At 41.7% G+C, this 13,951-nt stretch overlaps 1 pseudogene; it reads left to right on the top strand.

Moving 5' to 3' along the window:
- Nucleotides 1-13,951, top strand: part of LOC133987916 (ERC protein 2-like) — a 128,843-nt pseudogene that overhangs the window by 80,290 nt on the left and 34,602 nt on the right.

The following is a 13,951-nucleotide window of genomic DNA, read 5'->3' as shown; positions in this document are numbered from 1 at the left end:
CTCTTTCCCCATCTATCTGCGGGTCCATCATGTACACAGCAGGCTTCGAGGGTAAACACAAACAAACAGGGCCTTCCCTCATCCCTCCCTCTCCCCTTCCATCCAGGAGAGTTTATGTGGGATGAAGAGATAGCATCTCTCCGCTCCATCGTCTCTATCGCGCCACGCTGCACTTCACAAACACAGAGAAAACACACATCGGAAATGTTCACTTCGAGCCTTAGCACAGGCCTATTATTTCTCTTCTATCTGTAACAGAGGCATCAGCCACCACCCCCCGCTCCCTTGTTTAGAGTCTCAAGGATAAAAGAGACTTGCTTTATTTTTTCAAGATCTGGGGACAGTTATACAAGATACATTGCAAGATTCTTCCCACAGTCTATACAGTTGTCTGAAACTGTTCATGAGAATTCAGGCCCTGCACACATACTTTACATTTTTGAAGACACATAGAGGTTGATGCTGTGCCCAAAAGTTTTTTGACAGAGACAGAGACAGATGTCTGCGTCTGCCTGGATCAGGCTATGTGGGTAAGTGGTTTGTGTGTGTGTGTGTGTGTGTGTGAGTGTGTGTGTGTGTGTGTGTGTGTGTGTGTGTGTGTGTGTGTGTGTGAAGCAGAGGATCGTAGGTACACAGCTGCTTAAAATGTACATTATCTCACTGCCTGCTCGTTTATTTTAGTGATTATAATCCCTCCATCAAACCAGAAAGGGCCAGACTCCATAATTATCCTTCCCAAGGGCAGTAGGTGATGATTGGTACTGCTGGGCCAATTATCTATCCATTTTTTCCCGCTCTCTGTATCTCTCTATCTCTCTTGCACTTGCCCTTTCTTTCCATTTCTTGTATTCTTGAAACAAGCAATATTCTCTTGTTGCTAATACCATTCAAGAAACACACAGGCAGACACATACATTGCACATGTGCACACATTTACACAGACAGACAGACCGACAGACAGACAGACAGACAGACAAACAGCTTTCTGGTTAGGTTTCACTCGAGGGTCCAGCAGTGGCAGCCCCATCTCAGTGGGGTGTGTGTGTATAAGTGTATGTGTGCGTGCATATGTGTGTTCCTGTCTGTTGGGCGGAGTCAGACTAGTACTTGTTGATTCTGGTGCATCGAATTACTGCCCGTCTGTCACATCCAATTACAGCTTTGGACTGCTGACGCACACAGCCTGCCTCTGTACGTGTGTGTGCGGGTGTTTGTCGCTCACCTCCAGCTGTGTCGTGCTGACGTGACGAGCCACAAGTATCCACTTGTGATTTGGCTGACTTGGCACTATTTTCATCACGCTAAGGGATAATCCCATTGCTGCTATACCCCAGTTATTCAATATTTACTATTGAGTTTAAAGAAACTGTAAATCATCAGAGCTGGCTTGATACACATTTCTTTCAATTCTTTTTGGACATTGCTACCACAATATTGAGGATCTGATGGCACCAACCAAAAAACTAATTTCCTCCTCTTTAATATTTACCAGTTTAATAAGCCAATTATATAGATCTTGAAATTTACTGGCCCTGCCTCGTAAAATAACTTTACTCTTTTCAACTTTCTGTGCATTTAGCATCTCCTTATTCGCCGTAACAATGTATTCCCCATGTATGAGCCACGGCTCTTTTTAGCTTAGAGCTCTGCTTTATGCAGTGCAAATTATTGGTCTGTCCAGAGTGCTTTCAGGCTTACTAATGATATTAGACATGCATGTTCATGTTGAGCTCCATATATCAGCTATATGTCTGCTAATCTGGAATTCTTTCCAGTGTTCAGAATTTACTAACTTAGTTTTTACAAAACATGTCTGAGATTAGTTGCCAGTTTAAAACATTGAAACGTTGCCAAGCAATGGGCATCTATCATAGAGAAATCCACACTTTTCTCTGTTGCGAGATTTGCTTGGTTGCTGTTTGAAAAGGGTTTTTAATGCATCTTCATTGCTATCAACAATCTCTGCTCTGGGCGCACCTTCTTGCCACTTGTACTGCGTCACATCCATTAGTTTGATGCCTTTTTTTCAAGTGTCTGCAAGTTTGTGGTGTGAAGTGTCTCAAGTCCAATGATTGTAACCCTCAAAACACTCATTTTGTGACGGTTTGCATTCTGTCATTTTGTTTTGGTGGCTGGAAGGTGCCTTCACTGTCATGCAATACAAACATTTGTTTGCATTTTGTGGCTATGTGTTTAGATGATAATCAATAGTCAATAGTTCATATTACGATGCAATTTTTATTTTATATCTTATAGCATCTGATCTTTTTGGGAAGATCAGATTGGAACATCCATCAAAATGTTACAGTGTTTTCCAATAATGATACACCCCCGCTTGAAAGTGACTCGTTGCCTATGTGACTCCAAGGCTTCTGCTCTGCTACTCTAAGTGTGAACGTGTGAACTTGAAGGCAAATCAACCTTTGAGGAGTGGGAGAGTGAGTAAAAAAAAAAAAAAAAAGAGAGAGAGAGAGAGAGAGAGAGAGAGAGAGAGAGAGAGAGAGAGAGAGAGAGAGAGAGAGAGAGAGAGAGAGAGAGAATCTAGGGGTTTATTATTCCTGTCCAGTGTTTTCTTTCACAGATCCATCACCCAGTGTGGAGAGGGATCCTTTTCCCACTCACCATAGGTGTCAGAGAGGCCACACACAAACTATGGATGTGAACGTGTGCGCTCTGCATCACACATACATACACACTCACAGTACACACACACATATGGATGTCTGCAAAGGTCATAGCACTTACACAGTCTCTCTCTCCATCACTTATCACTCTCTTCTGTCTTGGCTGTGTCTCTTCTAAGAGAATCTTGTTTCCCTCTCTCACCACAACTTTTGACTCTCTCAAATCTTTCTTTTCTCTGTTACATGGAACAGATTCCTCTTAGCAAAGGGACCAACAATTACACCATTTTTTAAATTATCTTTTGCTGGTGTTATCCTAGTGTGAGAATATTTTGAGCGGGAGTTTTTTTTAAAACAAACACTCTCTCGCTTGGCTTTATTACTTTTCTTCCATCCCCCATTCCTTTAAACTCGACCCACAGCTTCCTCTTTCAGCTTCCCAGGACGCCATGCGGGAGACGGCGGAACGGATCAGGGAGTTGGAGAAGGCACTGAGGGAGAGCATGAACACCTCCGCACATAGGGAGTCACTCTGGGCTCAGGAGGAGGATGCCCGCGTTCAGGCCCAGAGACAGGTTGACCTGATGTTACACTCATGGAGGACCAGCTTACATATATACTTACACTTAAGCATACACACACACATGGTATTGTGCATCCTTACATACTACGGGCATTCTGGTCTACCTTTTAAACTGAGCACAGGTACCAAATCACCTAGGACTACGGAGGACCACAGAGAAAATGTGATGAACTTAACTGCACCCTCATGTGGCTAAGTGTGTAACTACAGGCATACTGCAGTCAATAAGTGATCCTGAATCGCTTCATTTGGTGCTCTTAACCAACAAATATCATCATTACAAATTGGATTATTGTCTTTTGCTTCCTGTCTGTTATTGTCTTTTCTTCTTCAATCAGTTTTTATTCTCTAAACATGTTTTTTTTTCTGACTGAAATTTAAAACTGAAACAAAACATTCCAGCATTCATTTTCTGTCTCTCATTAAGTTTGCTGTTGCATGCTTCAAAATGTGTGCATATGTTGAGTTTATGTGTAATCAGAATTCATGAACGTAGATGTAGATTTTAAGCCTACAATCTTGATGGAGTACAGGCTACCCTTTAACTCTTTATGTCCTGCTATCTATCTGTCTTTCTGACTGCCAGCTGGTCTTAAAGTGCTTCTAAAAAAGTGTATGTGTGTGCTTTTTTATTTGTGTGTGTGTGTGTGTGTGTGTGTGTGTGTGTGTGTGTGTGTGTGTGTGTGTGTGTGTGTGTGTGTGTGTGAGTGTGTGAGTGTGTGTGTGTGTGTGTGTGTGTGTGTGTGTGTGTGTGAGAGTGTAGGTGTGTCTGTGGTGGGAAAGAGAAACAGGGCAAGGGAGTGTGTTTCCTCTCGGTGTGAGTGTGCATTTGAATGAGAATGACCTTGCATTACTTATGAGTGCCACGAGTAATATGAGAGCAATTGGCGGTTAGGACAAGAGCTAACATTTTGAGGCAGGATGGTGGCTGTATTGCTTCAAACACACATACATACTGTATATATTCCCTCTTCACGCACACACATACATTCACAGACAGAAGCTGAGGAGAATATAAAAGATGAAGAGAGGAGACTGGTGGACAGAGCGAAAAAGTGAGAGAAGGTCAAACTCAGTTTAGAAAATTCAGCGAGAGCCAATGCTAACTGCGGCTTGTTTTTTTCTAATGTTTTCCTCCTTTTTCGCAATTTCTGTGCTTTACACGCTTGACTTACAGTCAGCATGGATACTATGTTTATCAAACAATATTTTGATCCAGTGAGAAGTCCGAAAGAAAAGCATATTTATATGTGGGGCTTTTCGCACGCACAGAAGTGGGTGATTCAGCTTTGACCTAAGTTTACCCATTTGTAGTCAGGGAAATCCTTTTCTAACTTGTGACATGGTAACACTCATTGACCCCAAAAGCTATAGTCAACTTAGCTTTCATTTCAAGACAATCCAGACCCTACACACAGCGAAAATACTGAACCATGCTGCAGTAATGCTGGTGACCGCACTTGACACATATTGAGCCAGAATAGAGCTGCAGTCATGCTGTTGACGCAAGAAAATATACCCAACTCAAGTTGCTTGGTCCCTAAGATGCTAACTTCTAGGTGTTGTTAACACACTGAACAGTGTGAGCCAAAATGACGTCATCTAATAAGCAGGCAGCAAATCAACATGCTATTGCCATGCAGTTATACAGTTGTCAGCTGCCACTCTTGCCTGAAACTGAGGGTGTTGTATCGTGTTTGTTGGGGGAACAGAGAGAGGAACAGGTCCTTCTGAAACATCACCTGACCCTGGCACCGTTTCAGAGCGCCTTGCCAGACTCACATTCTCACATTTTTCCCCCCCTTCATTTTTTTCTTGATTTTCCTCTTTCTTCTCCCCTCTGTCCCAGAGTAATCAGTCTCATGATGTGTAATGCGCTGAAAGTCTTCCATCAGCCTGACCTGCTGAAATGGAGCATGGGTAATGCCCTGGGTCACTTTTCTTCATATCCTCTCGGTCTCTGCCACTCTCTGTCTCTTGTCTTTCTCCTGCTGTCCATTCATCGTCCCGAGCCTTGTTCTTTCCCATCTGCCTTCTTAAGTTGTCTCCCCCAATTATCTCCACACTCTCTCTCCCTTTCTCTCCATTTTGCTGCTGTCTCTCTCCCTCTCTCCCCCTCTGTGGCGTTTGAACTAGGCCTTTGAACCAGCAACACCGACACAAATGGACAAGAGGGATTTGGCCCTTACCTCTGAGCCCCCAATCAGCTTAGCAACTAAAAGGGCTTTGGGCCAGTCTTAGTGAGCCTTAGCCTGGCTGGGGGGCTTTGCCTTGAAGTTGAGCTAAATTAGCACGCACAGGCTCACCACTAAGCTGATTAGGTCCCTAATTTCACTAAAATGCATTGTATTCCTTATTAATGATGTGATTGTGAAGTGAGGGCGAGCCTGGGTGGTGGACTAATGGGTGACTAAGATGGGGGAGTTTGAGCATGAGGGTTGATAGACATGTGGTGGGTGTAAATGGAGTTGTGTGTGTGTGACCCTTGGCTTTCAAGATTAAAAGAGTGGCTTTGGATTCTTTTAAGCCTGAAACAAGACATCAAACATTAAACATAGTGTGATTGTGGACAGTTGGATGTCTTGTTTAGATTGGGTATATTAACTGCTGGATACTTTGGAGGTCAGTTGTTGTTGGCAGGGCGGTGGGGTATATTTTATTTAAAACAATGCTTTGATATGTTTCCTGGAAGTTATGACTGAAAGTTGTCACTTTCCCACCACTGCAAATGTCTGTATTCCCCATTCGCTTTGCTTTCACCCTTTCTTCTCTCACTCCATATGTGATATTCATGAACAGTCAGTGAACTCATTATCTGACATCTGTGAAACACACCTAGAAAACCGGCGGAGATGGAGAGTGTCCTGAAAATGTGTGAACGATTTGGCCCCTTCATAAAAGAGGCCCATGCCTTTTTTCATGTCCTACCCCATGGAGTGCTTTCCCCTAATTCTCCTTTTCTCAGTTTTTTTCTTCTTTTTGCTTGTCCTTCTCTTTCTTTCCCTTTGTTCATTTGAGATCCAACACTCCAGAATTTATTATTCGACTAATCTTATATCACAAATATGCGAATAATCGGAATTGAACAAAGATAAATTAATACTCTTGTGGTCCTCAATTTACATCATCCGAACATGCCTGCCTAGTACTGCATCCTATTGTGAAGTACTTGTTAGACAATTACACACTTCCTGTCTTAGGATAATGACGCCCTCAGGTCACATCCTGTCTGTCAGACACTCAGGTTGGACATTCAGGACTGCATGGCTGGAGGGCATGTGTGCACTGAGGGAGGAGATGCATGCATTATATAGGAGAGCATTATTCTCACCTGCTCGAAAGTAGAACCACACTTGAGAATGAGATAAAATAAGTGGAGAAAGGTGGAGGAGGAGAAGGAGCCCTTGTTTCCACCACAAAGGTCAGCAGACATATCATTCAACTAACCTTTGAACCTCAGTAATTTCACCTGCACTTTATTGTCCACTGGCCATTCATTTTCATGCTTAGAAAGTCATTTCACCACCATCCAGAACCTCAGAAGTGTGTATCTGATTATTTTACCATCTCATTGTGTACCTGTGTAAGTGTAAAATAGATGTTTAGTAACTTATAAGTAACATGCTACATGATTTAATGATTTTTTTTTTTTTTTACATTTGAGTTTTGTTTGCGTATTCTGGTAAGTTTTCCTGTTTACTGTGTACTGTATAAACCTGTCTGTGTGTGTGTCTACTTGACCAGTTGGAGGAGCTGATGGGGGCTTTGGAGAAGACACGCCAAGAGCTGGACACCACAAAGTTGCGTCTGTCCTCTACTCAGCAGTCCCTGCATGAGAGAGATGGACACCTCAACAGTCTGCGCCATGAGAGACGCAAACAGCTGGAAGAGATACTGGAGATGAAGTTAGTCTCATATTCAGCTATCTGTCTGTATATAAAGCACAGTAATTCTATCTCATCTATCTACTTTAATCTACTCTACCTACCTATTTTTCCTCATTCAACAGATGTTATTATTTTAATGTGTTCCATAAACAACAGTGCAATTAGTATAGGCCACACAGAATAATAATTGCATGAGGTGTAACTGTACAATACAGTTAATTCATGGCTTTAGATTTCTCTAGTTGGTAAAAGAAAGACTTCAACATAGCAAACTCAACAATGTGAGTTATTTTAGCTGCATTTGCATTGCAGAGCAAGAGGTGCTGGTAACTGAAGTAATACATACGGCCATAAACTATAAACCGCAAGTGTTTGCGGTAGTGACTGCAAACCCAGCCCCCAAAGATCTATAAGGTATAAGATCTGGTATTATCATTTGCAACATATTTGGCTCAGCGCTTTTTTAGGATCATTGTTATTGCCCTACACAGCGGCTTTGTTGCTGCAGAAAAAAATTCTGTGTGTCTACTACTGTGTTGGTTTTATTGGCTCACCTGTTCACATGTGCATCTGTGCATGTGTCTTATATAGACGTCAGTGTTGAGGTGTGTTTTGAAGTAGGATCAACCGTTGTCTATAGCTGCCTTGTGAAAAGTTACATTTATTGAGGACAGGTGCTGCAGCCTTAGACAGCAGGTTAAGGAAAATGTGTGTGAGGCTGTTTTTTTTGTGTATGTCTGGGTGTGACAGAAGAGTTAAAGAAGGAGGAAACTAAAAAAAAATAGGGTGAGGGACTGGATGCATTTCCATGTGTTAGTGTGTGTCAGTGGGTATGTATGAAATGTGTGAGTGAGTTCAGTGATCTGTCAGTGGAGCGGCTACATGTGTGTTTGCTTTGAGCACTCTGATTGAAGGAGCATGGAGCCACATATCTGGTTGTCATGTGCCGCAGAGAAATGCCTTTAAAGTCAGCCACTCAGTACAGTACAAAAGGAAAGGCTGGCACACATGTATTGAAAACACATCTTTTAAAATCCATTATGCCTCGCAAGACCCTCTGATCACACTAACTTTAAAAGAATGTGTGTATGCATCTGTCTCTGCCTACAATATCAGAGAAAAGGCAAGAAAAGAGTGCCCTTGCCCATATCTTAACACACTCACACACACACACACACACACACACACACACACACACACACACACACACACACACACACACACACACACACACACACACACACACACACACACACACACACAGATGATACAAACCATCTTCGTCGTGTCTGTTCCAGTTTCCACCATCCAAACATCACCAGGGATGTTTAGCAGAGGAAATGTATTACACATGATACAGACACAATCCGTGCTTCTAGGTATATACATGAAATTACAAACATGCTCACAGACCTGGCATGTGAAAGATACTTCTACACTCTACTGGCACTCAACTTAAATCATTATTATATAACCATTAGAGAGATGTCTGAGGAAGACGGTTAGTTTGATGGTTGGCTGACATATTCAGCAACAAAGTAGATGGGATTCTTTGCCTTTGTGTTCAAAACTTTGACTGGATACAAGTCTACACTGGTAAGAGCTAATGGAGGGGGCACAGGGGGCATGAGTGTGTGTGTGGTCTCTTGTGCATTTGATTCTGTGTGTGTCTGTGTGTATGAAGAGGTCAGAGGCAGGGGTTTGGGGTCACTGATGATGAGGATTAAAGGACGGGCGAAGCTTCGTGAGACTGACTTGCATCTGAATAAGCCACAAAGATACGCATGCAGAATGAACACACAACCTCAGTGGAACTCACATATAATCACTCACGTCTGCAGACATGCACATACTTACACAAACTTTGGCTTTGTGCTTAAAGGGGCCATATTCCCACAGCACAGCTCTGGTCCAAGTTAGCACAGAGAAAACTAAACAGGAAAGATAGGGCAGAGAAATAGAGGTAACAGGAGATAAAGAGAGAGAGGAAGGGTGTTAGAGTAAAAGCAAGAAAAAAATAGAAAAAAGGAGAATGAGAGGGAGGGGAGGATAGAGTGGGGGAGGGTGAGGGCTACACAAACTGAAGTATTTCAAATCTTAGAAATCATGAGAGAAGTTTGATTGCATGCCAAGTTTCTCCTTCTCTCCGCTCTAATGTGGCATTTGTCAAGAAGACCAGCTGAAGCAAACCATGTGAAGCACGTTCCCCTGTGAACTGGGTAGCTCTCTGTGTGTGTTTTTTAATGTGGGTGTATGTGTGTGAGCCAGAAGGAGAGAGAGAGAGAGCAGACTCTTGGCTTTTCAACACTATTAATGAAAGAGACAAGAGGAGAAAAAATCATTTTCAATATCCTCTCATTGCATGCTGGGTTTCCTAGCTTGTATTGTGTATTTGCCTGTGTGTGTGTGTGTGTGTGTGTGTGTGTGTGTGTGTGTGTGTGTGTGTGTGTGTGTGTGTGTGTGTGTGTGTGTGTGTGTGTGTGAGACAGAGAGAGAGAGAGATATTCATATTTGCCTTTTTCTTCAGATATAGAGCTGAATGCTGGATGTATAAGGAGCGGTGCGGGTTTGCTCTATCACCCCACACTAGATTGAGTTTCCACCATACTATACAGTATTCACACACACACAGACACAGACACAGATGGCCTCCAGAGGAGCTAGTCATTAAGTGAGTCCAGGGTCATGGGGTGTAGGTGCACAATAGAGAAATTATGTGTTTGGACATTTTGAATAGCTTGTCATTGAGATGTTTCCATAGTCTGAATGGGATAATACTACATGCCACAACATCACAGTGGCTTACTGAACCTGATCCTCCTGAAGACACTGGGTATGTAGCTGATATTATCTCTGTTTACATTTTAGTGATGCAAAATTATGATAGAGCAAAGAAAAGGTAGTGGCAGCTTTGAGGGTGATGCATAAAGAAATGCACAGTTGACAAGGTGGAATTTTTTAGTAGCAGAGAACAGGCAAGTTGATAATTTGTGGCATGGAGGGAAAATCATGCAGACATCAGTCGAAAGACTGCAAGACAGTAGACGGAGGAAAATAGAGAAGCTGTGGCAGAGGGTTAGGGAGGAAATAGTAAATGATAGAGGAAAAAAGGATGATAGATTAAGGGAGTGATTGATAGAGGAGGAGATTGATGGTGGGTGGGAGTAGGGGAATGATGAAGGGAGTGGTGGAAGAAAGAACAGGGAAAAGATGGAATAGAGCTGTGAAGAGTGGGAGGGAGCAGGGTCTGGTTAGCAGAGAAGGGCTATAGAAAGAGAGGTGGGATGAATACAAAGACAGAAAAGTGGGTGAGAGTAGAATGACTGAACACAACATACCATGCGTCAGCAAACACCTGCACCAAATCAGATGATAAATAACATTGTCATCTGTGTTTTATACACATTTTGGTTTGCGCATAATAAAAATAAATACCTAGGTATTCCAAAATGATTTTCAAGCCAGGCTGAGTCAGAGAAGTTTGTGTAGTCATAAAAGAGAAAATGTACAAACATGTGCGAAGATTTTTGAGTAAATGATGTCGTTAGGTACCTGCTTTCACTTAATCTTCCTATGTTTTGTTTTACACTTCCACTTGGACTACAAAACTACAAAACTAGTCCTCCAATGGACCTGTATCAAATACAAGCTCTTCTTATGCCCTTGCTTGTTAGAGTATATACTTACAGCAACTGATAGAAAGAATGTGCTACACTTTTCTGGATTTACCAGAAAATTGAAGAGAACAATTACATGTACGAACAGTTTATCTAATGCTCACTCCTTTTCTCATGCCATTAACTCAACACCTACACATGTTGGCAGATGAGCTATTCTACATTGTGGAAATGTAATAATCCCAATCCTATAACCCCGAAATTCAGTTCTGTCCATGAAGTGTGTTCATGTATTCAGTTTGTTGGCTAGTTGCAGTAACTCGTGGCATAATGAAGCTTAAGAGCAGTAGCGAGGTTATGACTTCCAAATCCCCGACATAGACATCCTGTCTGCACAGTGCCATCGCCATGGTTACACTGACTAAACACACAGAAAGACCAGCTGTACTGGCAAGGTCATGTCCCTGCTCAGTGAGCTCTCCGAGGGGCCTGGACACACACACATACTGTATATACACCATGTGCACTCAATCGCACACAGGGAAACACATTTACCAGCCCCACGACAATATTCACATTGAAGACATCATCATCATCATCTAGTCCAATGTTCAACAAATCAGGTTTTTTTGTTGATTAGTACAGTAGCATACTGTACATTTATTCAGTCATCAAGTGCATTTTGATGTACTGATGCACAAATGTTCAATCTGGCTTTTTTGAATTTATAGACCTTTGAATACTAGTAAATACACCATTGCGTTTTGCCAAGGATACTCACTCACAGGCATTCATTGGATCACCTCTTCCTGTAGCTGCTCCATAATAGTTCCCCACAATGCAGGATCTCCAAGGAGCGTCAGCATGGAAGTACAGAAGCTGCTTGCAGTCCCTACAGGTGACCGCAACCCATTGCTAATTCCATCAGTGGTCACACTAGTGTCGTTGTACGCTGCTTCTGGGGACTTCTTGCAGAAGTGAAGAAACTACCTATTTTAGGTATATATTTTAAATTCTCCACCTTTCCGACAATCTTTATCTTATTCAATTTAAGCTGCCCTCCAGGCTTCTCCATTTTTGAGTTTTTTTTAATGCAATCTGAGGCTACACCTACGTGATTGTTGAGGATGTCACCTGCGTCAGTGCCAACTTGATGTTAATTTGGCATCACCTTTGAGCTTTTCAACTTTGTGTCCATGTCATGTGACATGTGCTGACCAATTAGAGGAGGGTCCATCAACTCTGAGTCGCACACTCGCACTGTGTGAGTAGGCTACAGCTGCACCAGTGGACTGGAAACATTTTTTTGCTTGTGCCCTGGGACCATTAGAGATCTTGAGTCGTGGGCAATTATCTTATTGCCTTTATGGTTATTCTGGCCATGACACTTTCACCAAGAAAATATATGTACACATTGATATATTTGTTTTATATATTTACATACATAAAAATGCATGCAAATACACGTACTGTATACATACTGTATACTATGCAAACACAACCTCTGTAGTTTTGAAATTACATTCATATTGATGACCACCTGCAAAATATTGTACACAGACAGTCATAGCCTTTTGTATGCAAGGACTTAAAGTAGCTACACACATGTATGCAGATTCACACAGCCACATGTGCACAAGTGTGGTGTTACAGTGCGATTGTTTTGATAGGTGATGATGAAACATAGAAGGTGGCTGCAGTGTGTGAATGGGATTCTCTGTACTGCTGTGATGAGGAGGGGCTGACCACACATCACCTTCCTCTCTTTCTGAGCCAGTTTGCATGTGCGTCGCCTCGTGGGAACTTGGGGCCATTCATCATGTCTGTCTGTGCTCCCGTGCCCTCTGACATACGTGTTTACCTTTGACATGTGTGTCGGCTGTCGGGCCTGTAGGTGTGTTATTATGTCAGGGCCAAAGCATGCTCCACCCTACTCCTCCGCCTCCTCCTCCTTTGAGGTTTTGTCAATGGAGGGTTTCATCACATGGAAATCCCTGCTTCTAAGTCCTTGTTCAATACAGTGAGGTAATGACAGACCTTTACCTGGGTCCCATACAGTAAGCCTTAAAATATGTTAAACCTGTTTTCAGGTTTATAATCCCAAATTCAAACCAAGGATAATTAATTACAGGTTTTAACAATGGGCTACCAGTGGTATTACAGCAATAAGCCATATAACTGACAAGCATGTAATCCAAACTTGTCAAACATTAAATCATTTCTTTTGAGAAAAACAGATATAAGATATTGCTCAATTGCTTTCGGTGTTTTATCAAGGTTTGGTGATAACCCAAGGAATTTCTACAGTGTATTTTAGAGATAAATGGGAAACAGCATAAAATGGAAATATCTCAAGATGTGTGGTACAAAATATAATTATATAATTCATTACTCTCAAAGTAAATCCTTATGACAATCATACTGAAGACTGTGTGGACAGATTTAGGATCATACTCGTGTTTTCAAGGAATCAAAGAAAATGGGGAACTATGGGTAGCGTTGAACATGATTTTAGGTAATGAAAAACCCAAGACGTGTGTTGTGCTATATTTAAGAGATGACAGAGGAAAATATACAACATGAGTAACGATATCCTGTTAAAATTGTATTAGTGGCGACAAAGAAGGAAACTTCTAGGAAATGTTCCTAAGTGGATCCCAGTACCATAGGCCAATGGACTTTGATGAGATATATGACATGGCAAGGCTCGCACATGATCTGAGAATTCAACAATTGGGGTCATGAATGGAAAATGTGTACTGTTTATAAAACTCATCACAAGGACACCACTAAAACCTTGACATAAAGCATTTTAAGAATTGTATAGGTATTTACGTTGCTGACACTGTTTTTGGTGTTCCTTATCTTTTAACAAAGTGTAAAGTTAAAAAATGTAAAGATAAACAGTTTTTAAAAAGATGTTTAACATTTTATGAGACATATTAATGTTGATGTATTCAAGCAAAATCACCACTTAAAGTAGAGAGAGAGTAACAGTCCTAAGATACACCTGTGAAGTTTGCTTCTATGTGCTGTTCAGTTAATGGAGATGTGGGTTCAATTAAAACTTTTGACCCATTTTTCTTAAACTATTATTCCATTTCTCAGACCATTTCTTAGACCTGTTATTCTCTTGCATTGCACTCTGCAGCCCTTATGGTTTTAGCTCACTTCTCTCAGGATTTGGCTTTTCTATCATCAGTTACATTTATTTTTATTACTATGTATTAATATTTTATT

This window comes from Scomber scombrus, chromosome 10, assembly GCF_963691925.1.
Source record: "Scomber scombrus chromosome 10, fScoSco1.1, whole genome shotgun sequence".
NCBI classification, from domain to species: domain Eukaryota; kingdom Metazoa; phylum Chordata; class Actinopteri; order Scombriformes; family Scombridae; genus Scomber; species Scomber scombrus.
This window is presented reverse-complemented; position numbering and strand designations above follow the sequence as displayed.